This window comes from Lepidochelys kempii, chromosome 5, assembly GCF_965140265.1.
Source record: "Lepidochelys kempii isolate rLepKem1 chromosome 5, rLepKem1.hap2, whole genome shotgun sequence".
NCBI lineage: Eukaryota > Metazoa > Chordata > Testudines > Cheloniidae > Lepidochelys > Lepidochelys kempii.
Window position 1 is genome coordinate 122,577,647 of NC_133260.1, and position 13,141 is coordinate 122,590,787.

The 13,141-nt window shown below is 40.8% G+C and overlaps 1 protein-coding gene across 5 annotated transcripts in view; it reads right to left on the reverse strand.

Moving 5' to 3' along the window:
• The window catches only part of PALM2AKAP2 (PALM2 and AKAP2 fusion), a 503,398-nt gene that overhangs the window by 466,847 nt on the left and 23,410 nt on the right, over positions 1 to 13,141 (reverse strand). For 2 of the 5 annotated variants that reach the window (XM_073345680.1, XM_073345678.1), the window contains exons 2-4: positions 12,766 to 12,864; positions 11,806 to 11,916; positions 9,884 to 10,114 (exon numbers count right to left, since the gene is read on the reverse strand). The gene's annotated coding sequence lies outside the window, so the exon portion shown is untranslated. Of the gene's footprint in view, positions 1 to 9,308; positions 10,118 to 11,805; positions 11,917 to 12,765; positions 12,865 to 13,141 lie in introns of all 5 variants that reach the window. The other 3 variants (XM_073345676.1, XM_073345677.1, XM_073345681.1) reach the window with 3 other exon arrangements.

Sequence of the window (13,141 nt, forward strand, 5' to 3'; positions counted from 1 at the left end):
TACAGGTAAAAGGGAGTTTTCTTTCTAACCTGCCAGTATGGGATCTGAAAGACATGCTGGGTTATTTCCTTCATGTTTTTCACCATCATAGGTGTAGGGACCATTTTAGTTCCTCAGTAACACCTGTACAACCCCAATACCTTCATAGAGTTTGCACAGATGTAAGTGGAATTTAGTAACCACTTCAGATGATGATGCACATGAAGGACTAGACTCCAGCTCATTCTCTCTTAGCTGTGCTGGCTCTGAAGAGCCACCAGGGGTATATATATATATATAAGTAAAATTGGTTTGTTTCCATTGGAGGGACCAGCTATGACCCTAACTACACACACCGAGCAGATCTGTTGATTCAAACAGTGCCTATTTACATAGGAATCAGCAACCACATTCCATTAGTCATTCAGATCCTGCTCTGATTGAAGTGAATTTGTCAGAACATCTTCCAACCATTGGTTCGTTATGCCCTTCTCCACTAGATTAAAGAGCCTTTTAGTACCCAATATTTTCACCCATGAAGGTACTTACACACTTTGATCAAACCACCTCTGATATTCTTTCTTCAAAAGAGTGTGATTTTCCAACAGTGAGCACTCTTAACTTACTGAAAATCAGGCCCCTTTTATGTGTCTCAAGTTGGGCACCCAAAATCACTAGTAACTTTTGAAAGGCTCCAATCGTAAAGGCTCACATATTTCTTTTTGAGACTCCAAGAGAGAAACTATGGAGCCAACCATGCTCTCTGAGAAATTTTCCATTCTATGCCTCAGGGGTGTGTGTTTTTAAATAAGAACAAGTCTCAACCTGTTCAAATACTATCAACTTAACTGAACTGTCATTGGTTTCTATGTCTATTCGTAAAGATCTGCTTAAGCACAAATCCAGGACCACACTGAACTGAGGCTAATAAGCACATTTATGCAGGTATCACTGCCATTTGTTATTTCAGTGAGACAGCATCTCAATGGAACAAGCTGAAGGATGAGCTGAACACTAAGAAGGAAGAGAGTTTTTCAGTCTGGTGACCATGCTGTGCACAAGGGCTTCTGACTCTGGGGAAATAGATACATTTGGTAATTTTGGAAAGAAATGCAAAATCTTTTTTGTTTTTTTTTAAACTGGTACAACTTTGCATCGTTTTGCATAAAAAGAGATTTTCAGATTTACTATACGCTTATAATTCCCTCACTGGTCTATTTTCAAGCCATATTTTTCTGGAGACAAAGCACCATCTCGATTTCTGACTTGCAAGACATCTTTCTTTCAACAAATGCGAACATGTGTGCTAGTTATAACTTTATTTAGAAATAACTCCAGATCAAACCCCAGGATTCAAAATGTGTCTCTGTTGTAGAAACAGAGGAGAACTAAGTACTGTAATGGGCAGAACTAGCATCACGTACCCAAACGCTTTCAAACTTGGTGGTTTGAAATCCTGGGATGAACGCAAGCTTTCCTGAAGCCCCGGGGGGGGTGCTCAGAGTTGGTGCTGGCATTCGTTCGCTCACAGAAGGAGGTTTGGACCCAGATGGGGACCCTAAGGGGCGGATCAGCCCTGCACTGGTGCAAGCACGCAAGGGAATGGTCTCTTCTGTTCACACACTCTGGCAACTGATTTGGCGCCCTGTGCAGCTAAGCAGCCCCTCGGAGTGCTCCAAGTTAAGTCTCTGCTTCAGTGGCACCCATGGGGCATTGCAGGGATAAAAATCTTCTGTAAAACAGGACTGCTCCAGCCAGGCCTCTTCTTAGCCCTGCCCTGCCCATACCACCCTCTAGTCAATCCCTGGGGATTGCGCTGGAGGTGACGCAGGGAGACCCCAGGCAACGATGAACCCACCCCAGAGTCCAGGTCCAGGGCTTGTCTTCCTTCTCTCTAACCCAGTGCAAGAGCAATATTTTATTTGTGACGGCTTGTTAACCCCAGTGTCACCTCTGGGGTTTTTTTGGGGTTAATCCCCGTCTCTTTTGCAGTGTATTAGTCCAGAATGACCCAGTATTTTGGCCTCACAGCAGCCCAACGTGGGTTCACCCACCCTACTCTGTGCTTGTTCAACGCAACAGGAAACAACAGCCCCTTATTGCAGTCTTTTTAACTTCGCAGTAGCCTGGTAGTGTGGAGGCAGAGTATTAGGGGGAAGTGGAGGAGCAGGGGCAATTAGAAAGGAGGCAACCCTATTCTGAATAGGGAGCCTTTCATCATCCACCACTAGTAATTTTGGCCTGGCAAGAGATTTCATGCCACAGCTCTCTGTTTATAAAGTTTTATAAACAGCTCTCTCTGTTTATAAAGTGATTCCAATTCCAACACTTCTAGGATTGTGATTTTGTTGCTTGTTAATGTTGAGGAGACCAAATTCTGATTTCTAATTGGTTTTAAAACCTAATACTTGAGGTAACTGAAAAGTGAACTTTGTTTCAAACTCTTCCAACATACACAAGTTTTTTGGGTAGAGACTGTAGTAAGAGCTTTTATTCATCTTTGATATTGGAAGATATTTCTGAAACACAACCCAGCTATGCCAGGGGTACAGTAAGAACACTTTCAAGCCTATATACAGTCCTGAAAATGATGCTGGAAAGCAATTGTGACCTGCTAAATAGCTTTGGGAACAGTCTTGAAAAGGGACTTGCTGAGAAACATGCCAGGGGTTTACTGTCTGTGTCTGCAGGAACTTTGAGCTCTCTTGACCTCACTCCATTCAAAGGTGGTGGTGGGGGTGGGGGCAGGGGAGTTGAATATTTGTGCCAACACAAGACTGCTTTCCTATATTTATTATTTGTGATGTAACATTGCATCACGAGCTGCATTTGTGGAACAGTAACACATCATAAAGTCGAAGAAGCCTATTTCACTGCATATGTACTAAACTGAGAGCAGCTGTCTTTGATCGGATGAAGTGAGCTGTAGCTCACGAAAGCTTATGCTCAAATAAATTGGTTAGTCTCTAAGGTGCAACAAGTCCTCCTTTTCTTTTTGCGAATACAGACTAACACGGCTGTTACTCTGAAACCTCTCTTTGCTCTGAAACTTCTAAAGCACAGAAACAAGTCTTTAAAGAAAATCCTGCTGATGCTGCTCCTCAAATACAGTAAATTTAGGCTTGATGCTGTACTTGGATCTGTGCAGACAGATCCTTACACCCATGCGGATCCAACTGTAGGATCAAGTAACCAGTATTAGCAGCATGTACATCTACAGCAAACACAGAAAGAAAAATAAATATGCTGCATCGATGTAGCAGAAATTTATAAATGTCTGTTCTTTTAGAGACTTTCTAAATTACAGGTTAACCAATTTTTTCCCAAGCTCCATTAAATCTTTAAAAAACCTTCATTATAAATCAATATGCATCTCATTAGAACAAATTGGAAGGGGTTTGACTAATGACTTCCATTTAATTGCCATAACTGGTCCAAGAAAATTAACAGTGCACCAGAATAGTATCAACTTACCAAATGTTATTAATACCCCTCCTTTAATTTTAATAAAGTGACTTGTGAAAATTACTTTGAAAAAAATTACCAAATTAGGTTTAATCATTTTTCTTACTCAGTATAAAATGTCACATTCACTGGATAAGGATGATTACACCTGAGAATGATTGCTCAATAGGCTTCAGACGCAGGTAAAATGTAATATATTACAAAGTCAGGGTCCCACTTACAAATGCCTCTGGGTAGCACTCAGAGGGATTTTTATTGATCTAGTTCAGAAGTGTCAGATTAATGGAATTCTTCTGTCTGTAAAATGATCAAGAACCATGCTGGAACAAAGACTCCAATCCTACATTGCATATAGTCCCATTGACTATTGTTGACTTCAGTGTGACTCCGTATTCACAGTGCATAAAGTTAAGCTCATCTATCTCCGCTACTTATATGCCCCTATTATCATAGTACTGAGTGCCACATGTTCTCTGGTAAGGAGGGAAATGCAATTATCCCCATTTTACAGACTGGGAACTGAGGACCAGTGATTTCACCAAACTCATTTTCATGGAGGTTTTTAAAATTAAAACTGTTATGAACATTTTCATTAAATGCAAAAACTGATGCAAATGTTGTGGAAAGAAAAAAGCATCTTTTTCATGCCTGCAATGTGAAAAGTTTGAAATTTCAAAATTATTTTGGAGAAAGATTTTTCTCTCTCTTTTTTCTATAAAAAAGCAGTTCTAGTCAGTCTTGTAGGTTTCAAGCACAGAAATCAGCCCTTTCCAGGGTTACCTTTAAAAAAAACAACAACAACTTTGCAGCAGACTCAGTTTTACAAGCTAAAACAGAAGGGTCAGATGTCAAAGAACCTTTTGTGGATGGAGTTCCCTTTGATTCAATTCAAAACACTTAGGCTATAAAAGTCACCCAGTGGGATCAGCCTTTCTCTTGGCTTTCTCCTCGAGCCCATTTCATTAGGGAAGGATGTACTTGCTTTCCTACCACACGGATATCCAGGAAAGTTAAATTAGTTAAGCCACATTAAACCCCTATGTGCACACACTCATTCAGAATTAAAAAGGCCATAGTTTGATTTGTCTTAAAATCACTTTCAAAATGAATTATGCTAAACCCAGGTAAGGCCACTTAAATTCTCGACAGTATTCACACAGAGATTTAATGCATTTTAACTAATCCACTTCAAATTCACACCTTTACTTAATTCACATTAATTTTCCTGGATGTTGCCATGTAGACAAACTCTTAGCGAGTTCCAGGCAAACCACAGCTTCCTTCCCCCACCCCCACCATTAGAGCAGAAGGAAAGAATGGGGCGGCAGGGCCATCATAGGCCTAAGCATTGGGCCTAGGGTGTTTCTTACCCATAAGGATTCCCGCTTAGGGGCAGATCCTCAAATGGAGTAAAGAGACTTTAATGGAACAATGAGTCACCATGATGAGGATCCGCCCCTTAGATTCCTTAAGAGCCTGTACACCCTGCTACACTGAGCAATTTACACAAAAGGGCTACTTCAGTACATGCTGCTTTCTGACAGTCAATAGAAATGGATTTCCAGGGAGGGTTCTACAGAATAGCACCATCACTGGAGAACTAGGTTTTATTAATGTGTTATTTTCTTTCTGACCAAAGCAATGGTTGATGGGAGGAAAGGGAGCAGGTTGAGGGCTATCAAAACCTGACACAGGAAAGGACGACAGTCTGGCTATGGCAAGAGAAGGGGGGAGCATGCCCGAAGCATCATGCACTAGCCATCTGTGTCCTAACAAACACTGCCCTGTTATTCTATTTGGTTTGTTTAATAAGCCATTCATTTAACTACGAATTGGCTCCTCTGAGGATTGTTACAAAAGGGTAACCAGGAAACCGCACACATAGCTTAATATATAACCCATACGGGTCAAAGAGTTTCATTTCCATTTAGTAGCCTTTGTGCTTTCATATAAAACTCATATGGGCCAAGTGGCTGAAGTTTCATTAAGAACTTTTAGTGATTTCATGGAAAGGCTTAAAACGGTGACATGTAGAAAAGTTATCAGTTGCAGAAAGCAGTAGAACCTGACAATTTACCTCATGATCCAGCCCTGTATCTCCTATCTCACAGCGACTCCACACGTGAATGGGCAACTTTAGACACGAAAGATCAAGTGTAAATTGTCACAGTTAACTGCCAATTGTACTTCACTGTTTTTAATATTGCACTCAGCCAACATATAACATGATGCTCCAAAGATGATGCCACCAATTGATGGGGGGGGGAGGTCGCAAGGCTATTGTGTGTGTGTGTGTGGGGGGGTCACAGTATTGCCACCTTTACTTCTGCGCTGTTGCTGGCAGTGCTGCAGCCTTCAGGGCTGGGCAGCCAGCCAGCGTCTGCCGCTCTCCAGCTGCTCAACTCCAAAGGCAGCACAGAAGTAAAGGTGGCAATACTGTGACCCCCCCCAACCCCTTTTTGGGTTGGGACCCCCAGTTTGAGAAATGCTGGTCTCCCTCGTGAAATCTGTATAGTGTAGGGTAAAAGTACACAAAAGACCAGATTGTTTTCTTTGGAAACGTTTGGCCATCTTGATAAACTGTTCTTGCTCTAGGACTAATTCCATTCCATTTTTTTCTTCTCTAACAGAGGAAGGACAACAGACCCATACCCTGCCACAGAGTCTAATTTGGGTCAGCAATGGTTTCCTCCTTTCAAATATTTAATTTCCTTTCCTTCATCTGATTAAACAAGCAAATACCAAAGTGGATTCAGATCTGACTTTACTCAGGTGTTAGTGGTGTGTATGAGACAACCGGGTCACTTGACTTCCTGGAGAGAACCCAAATAAAAGCGCAACAAATTGTACTCTTATAACCAACAAAGTGGAACTGTTTTCCTTCAAGTTCTCATTCTTTATTTTAAAAGGAAGGTTTGTTTTTATATTCTGACAATTTAGTGTACTCTGATCAAGTTCCCATGCTGTGTTCTGAATTACATCTTGTGTTTCTATATTAAGGGATAGCATTCCTGGTTTATAAATTGCCATCTTTGTGATGTAATTATATTATGTGACTTATTATTTGAATAAAACAGAAATAAACACTAGTACTAATAGGTGTTTGAACTCTTTTGTAAAAAATGCTCAAATTTAATTCTAGTTGAAACTGGTTAAAAAAGCCAAATTACTATTTTTTTTAAACAGGAAATATTTTTAAAAGTGGTTGTTTTTTCAAAATCACCCTTAAAATGTTTTCATTTTCCTCCCAGAAAAACTGAAAATGAATTTTGTTGTTGTTTCTGAAAAATGTTTACCAAAACCCAAAAATGATTACTAAAAGCATACATTTTCAGTGTCTGATTTTTCTCTCACACAGAAAAAAAATCAGACAAAATGAAATTTTTACATAAAAGTTTCTGTTCTCGTTAAAAAGCCATTTGAAAAAAAAAATTGACCAGTTCTATTTAATTCAACTGACCTGAAAGTGAACACACCAGCTCCACAAATCCCTGAGCAAAAACTTTGGATTCTAAATTACAATAAACGTGAGGCCAGAGCCTATATGGCTGGGACTTTTACCACTGACATTAATGGAAACAGAACTGACCCTTATTTTGTAAAGCCTTGATATATTCAAATAATGTCCCAATATCATAGAATCATAGAACTGAAAGGGACCTCGAGAGGTCATTTAGTCCAGTCCCCTGCACTCAAGACAGGAATAAGTATTATCTAGACCATCCCTGACAGGTGTTTATCCAACCTGCTCTTAAAAATCCCCAACGATGGAGATTTCACAACCTCCCTGGGCAATTTATTCCAGTGCTTACCCACCCTGAAAGTTAGGAAGCTTTTCCTAATGTCCAACCTAAACCACCCTTGCTGCAATTTAAGCCCAGTGCTTCTTGTCCTATCCTCAGAGGTTAAGAAATTTTTTTTTCTCCCTCCTCCTTGTAACAATGTTTTATGTACTTGAAAACTGTCATCATGTCCCCTCTCAGTCTTCTCTTCTCCAGATTAAACAAACCCAACTTTTTCAACCTTCCCTCATAGGTCATGTTTTCTAGACCTTTAATCATTTCTGTTGCTCTTCTCTGGACTTTCTCCAATTTGGCCACATCTTTCCTGATATGTGGTGCCCAGAACTGGACATAATACTCCAGTTGAGGCCTAATCAGTGTGGAGTAGAGTGGAAGAATTACTTCTCGTGTCTTGCTTACAACACTCCTGCTAATACATCCCAGAATGATGTTTCCTTTTTTTGCAACAGTGTTACACTGTTGACTCATATTTAGCTTATGGTCCACTATGACCCCCAGATCCCTTTCCGCAGTACTCCTTCCTAGGCAGTCGTTTCCCATTTTGTATGTGTGCAACTGATCGTTCCTTCCTCAGTGGAGTACTTGTCATTTGTCCTTATTGAATTTCATCCTGTTTACTTCAGACCATTTCTCCAGTTTGTCCACATCATTTTGAATTTTAATCCTATCCTCCAAAGCACTTGCAACCCTCCCATCTTGGTATCGTCCGCAAACAATATAACCGACCCCAAGCATTCAAAGTTCAAGTTGCAGGCACCTAAAAATCATGAGATTAAAAAAAAAAAATAAAAAAGTAAGGGTTCCAGTGACTCTTGTATGGTTGTCAATTGGGGCTTGGTCCTATGTTCATTAGAGTCAATAACAAAGATCCCATAGACACTAATGGTGCAGGATCAAGGCCAGGAGAACGGTCACAGCCAGGAAAACAAATCTGTGCAAAACAAAAACTGTCCAGATTACATTGCTTGCAGTAAAGGTTTCAGTCCAGAATAAAGACCTATACCCTAATTCTGCGAACACTTATTCACATGCTTAACTGTACTCACTGGATTAAAATTAAGTGTGTGTGTAAGTATTTGGAAGATCAGGCTCAGGCTTCAGCAAAATCAGGCATACTGCTTGACTTTTGGTGGAATCAGGCACACCGCAGACTATCACACAAGACTACTAAAATGATCTAAAAAACCATCTTCAGTGACTTGCTGACATATACTGTCACTTGCCACATTTACACAGAGGTGACATGATTAAAAGGGTCACACAGGAAGGGCATAAATCACTGAAGATAATTATCAGAGAAGCTCAGCTCCAGAACCCATATTCTCCAGAGTTCAGGGGTGTTTGGGTTTGGGGTTTTGGCAGTCCTGTCTTCAGTAATTATTGTAAGAAGTCCATTCTGGAGAAATCTAGGAAAGGATATATAGCCCTTCACCCAATATGGAAATACTTAACCAGTAATGAAGTTCACTTCAACTAAGCAACTTCATGTAGCAGATCAAGTTTAATGATGGCCAAGTGTATCGGAAACAGAATGGGTAATCAGGAATCCTGAGTTCTATTCCTAGCAGTTCCTCAGCAGGTGGAAATTGGTACAGCTCCATTGACCTCAAAGGAGGTATACCTATTTATACCACCGTAGGATTGAATGCAAAGTATCCTGAGCTTTAGTCAAGGCTCTTTGTATATCCTCACTTTTTTAAAAAGAATGTCGGTCAAAACAACTTCCTAAGGGAAGGGATGGATTCTCCATCACTTGAAGTCCTTAAATCAAGATCGGATGTCCTTCTAAAAGAAAGATAAGTTCTGGTTGAGCTAGAGTGTATTAAGCGTGATACAAGAATCCCTCAGCAAAATTTCATGACCTCCATTATGCAAGAGATCAGACAAAACAGTCCCTTCTGGCTTTAAAAATATGAGAATCGATTAAATTGGACATGTTATAATAATTAACAGTGGTAATGTTTATGCATTTATTGTTTGTATAGCCCCAAACAGAATCAGGAGTGACACTGGGCACGGGAAGGTAACACGTTGAAATGTCAGATGTAAAAGGGCACTTACAGTAGTTCATGGCTACACAGTACCTGCTGAAGAGGAGTTCGTCGGATATGAAGGTGTGAACACCTGTACAAAGTAGAGCTTATCTATGAATGGCTGGCAAAGACAATGCAACTAAAGTACAACATTCTGTATGGACCGAGCCCAAACCCTGCCCTCTCAACCCAGCAATATAGTCATTAAATTAGAGTAAAAACCTTTTGGGGGTTTGCCTTTCTCTTTAACCACACAACCATCAGCCTAAACTTATTCCTTAGCTGGGCTTATTCTGAGAGTTTTTCTCAGTCCCTAGTTCCTCTCCCCAGAGAGACCTTTGACCCCTCCTATTTTCTGTGGGGAGTTAGCAAGATCTACCTGCCCCTAGGAGTCTACACTAGAAAAATGAGTACTCATATTCTGGCAATGGCATAGCTGCACCTGGTGCTAAGCCTCTACCGTGTCTTGGAAAACAGAGCTGCTGTCATGACGTCGTGATAAAAATACCTGATCTCTGTCTATCTGCTAGCACGTATGTTGTTTCTACAATGGGTGTAATTGCATTGTTGCTGGCCATTGCTGGAATATGGGTGCCTATTTACCTAATATGCAAGATGTGAGTCTGTAGAAATGACTCTCTATCCTCATGCAGGGTTCTAGCACCTGAGAACACCAGAGACATACATTCCTATGCCAGCTCCAACTTCCTGCCTTTGTTACAAATACCAAATACTCTCCGTCCTTGAGTATATGGGATGACAGACGAGTAGATGCTTTCCCCTGCAGTAGAGATGATCTTCGAAAATGCCAAATCATACGTCTACATGTCCTTCCTGCTGCAACACAAAGATACAGGAGAAAAGAATAACGTCCTCCCAACCTTTCAGCACAGTGGAACACTCAGTGGCTTCAGTCACATCACAATGCTGCATTTGCCCTTAACTGTGCATTTCCTAACATGTGTTTATGTTAGTCTTTTTCTGACTTGGTTTTCTTCAGTGGGATGAGAATTTGAGATTTATTAATTTTACAAACTATATGGGGGTCCACAAAATTTGTAAGAGCTTACAAAGATCCTTTTTTCTTTTCCTGTATTCTAAATCCATGCTGTTTCCCAATGGTAATTCAATTTAAAAAACAGATATTTCTCTATTTAAAGGGAAGCCTATGTTATAAATTAAGGATAGAAAAACTTCCCCATCTGCACATGCCTCCCAAAGCCAGGCCGCTACAAGCAGTTCCACTTTTTAAGGCCTAGATAAATATTGAGTTACCTCTTATTCATTGGAATAGTCTCACTGCCTAAAAGTCAGTAAATCACTTATGTTTACTCCCACACATCGTATTAGTGAGGCTTCTGCTTTGGCCGAGATGCACGGCTGCAGTTAGAACAGTTTCATAAATATCTATATATTTTCTCTCTCCCCCAGATGGGGATGGATATGGAGAAAATGCACACATATATACACACACAAGTTTTGAATGGAATTTAAGCCTTATCTAGGTTATCGAGCTCCAGAGGCATGGTAAACAATTGAAAGAAAACTTGTACATGATTTAACACTCTGAGCATAGAACTGGGGGTCAGGAAGCTCTCAACTATTATTCATTGACTCTCTCTGTTGCTTTGGGCAAAGGACAACCCTTCTCTCTCATCCTCAGTTTACCCATCTGTGAAATGGGGACAGTAATATTGACCTACCTCAGTCATATTATGAAGATTGATTAAATAATATGTGTGAATCACTTCAAAGATGAAAAATGCTATTGAGTACTAAGTATAATTATCGTGCCAGCACTTTCCCTCATCTTATATTTTAGATGATTGTATACCAGTGACTGTTGCAAGATTTCTGCTTTAAATCAGTGCAGAATAGCCACTGGGCCAATGGGGCCCGTGACAGGGGGCCCTGCAAAAATGGGCACTCCCACACCCTGACCCTCTCCACCCGCCCAGTGCTGCTGCCAGCAAGTGGGGTCAGGGTGTCAGGACTGCCAGGTGGGTGGAGCAAGGCAAGTCCCCATGCCCCAACCCCTGGTAGGAGCACCAGGCGGATGGGATGGGGCAAGCCCCTGCGCCCTGACCCTGCTCCATGGCAGGAGAATCGGGGGCGGGGGGGGGAGGGGGGAGGAACTGCAGGCGGAAGGGGTTAGGAGGGACTCCCACTTGCTCCGGCCCAGGGCCCCACAAAACCATAATCCACCTCTGCTTTAAATACACTTTCAGCTTGTGAACAATATTCACATAGGAATGAAAATTACAAAAATTCATGAGGAATTTTGGCATGGTTATTGTGCTAAGAAGCCAGCCTTGGATTCCACTTTGATCTCTTGCCCTAAATACAGCAAAAATCTAGGGATGCTGTTCTGTATTTACCTATTGTGGATAGTTCTCTGAAAACATCCACTCAATGTGCAGTGGCAGTCAAAAAAGCTAATAATGCTAGTAACCATTAAGAAAGGGATGGATAAGAAGACAGAAAATATCATAATACCACTATATAAATCCATGGTACACCCTCACCTTGAATACCATGTGCAGTTCTGGTTGCCGCATTTCAGAAAAGATGTATTAGAAATGGAAAAGGTGGAGACCAGGGCAATAAAAATGATTGGGATATGGAACAGCTTCCATCTGAGGAGAGATTAAAAAGACTTGGATTGTTCAGCTTGGAAAAGAGACGACTAAGGGAGGGATATGAGAGAGGTCTATAAAATCATTTAATGGCATGGAGAAAATGAATAAGGAAGTGTTATTTACTCCTTCACATAACACAAGAACTAGGGGTCACCCAATGAAATCAAGAGGCAGCGGGTTTAAAACAAACAAAAGAAAGAACTACTTCATACAGTACACAGTCAACTTAGAACTTGTTGCCAGGGGATGTTGTGAAGGCCAAAACTATAACTGATTAAAAAAAGAACTAGATAAATTCATGGAGGATAGGTCCATCAATGGCTATTAGCCAAGATGGTTAGGGATGTGACCCCATGATCTGGCCTCTGACAGCCTCTGACTGTCAGTGCTGGGATTGACCGACAGGGGATGGATCACTGGATAAGTGCCCTGTTTTGTTCATTCCCTCTGAAGCACCTGGCAGTGGCCAGTGTCAGAAGACAGGATACTGGGTTAGATGGACCATTGGTCTGACCCAGTATGGCCATTCTTATGTATCAATGGATATCACTCTCACCTCACTGAGTGGGTAAGATTTATATACAGTGTGGTTATTGCTGCTAATGAATGGGAGTTACATCAGTAAATACTCATCCACCAATATGCCTTCAGTCTCTGGAGGTCAGGGGCTGATGTCCCACTGCTTGATTAATTTCAAGGTAGACTGAGCAAAGCACTCAAGAATATTTCTGAGTCCTTAACCCTGCATCTCAAACCCAGTAGAGTTTTCCATTTCTGATTTCCATGCAATGGGACATTACTCCATTAAACATCTAGCAAGATAAAAAATCATATACAGTCAGTTACCTATGTATCTAAAATCTGTGTTTCAAAACGAACTCTGGTATTCCTCTTCTTGTCTTTGCAGTCTGCCAAACCGGTGATTCCTACTGTCGTTTAAAGGACCTGTTTGTCAGATGAATAAAGTAAAACAACACTGATTTTCCACAGCTCTTCTCCGCTCACAAGAGGTTATAAAGTATTCACATACTTACAAGAATATCTCTGCAGCATACGGAGAAACAGAAATTATTCATGATAATAAATCAACCATGACTACATACCCATTCCAACAAACTGAACAGACACATTAATTCAGGGTAACAACTCTTATACTACTTGAAACTTGTTTTTTAATTTTAAAAAAGTGACCTTCAAAGAATTTGTTTTAAAGATGTATTTG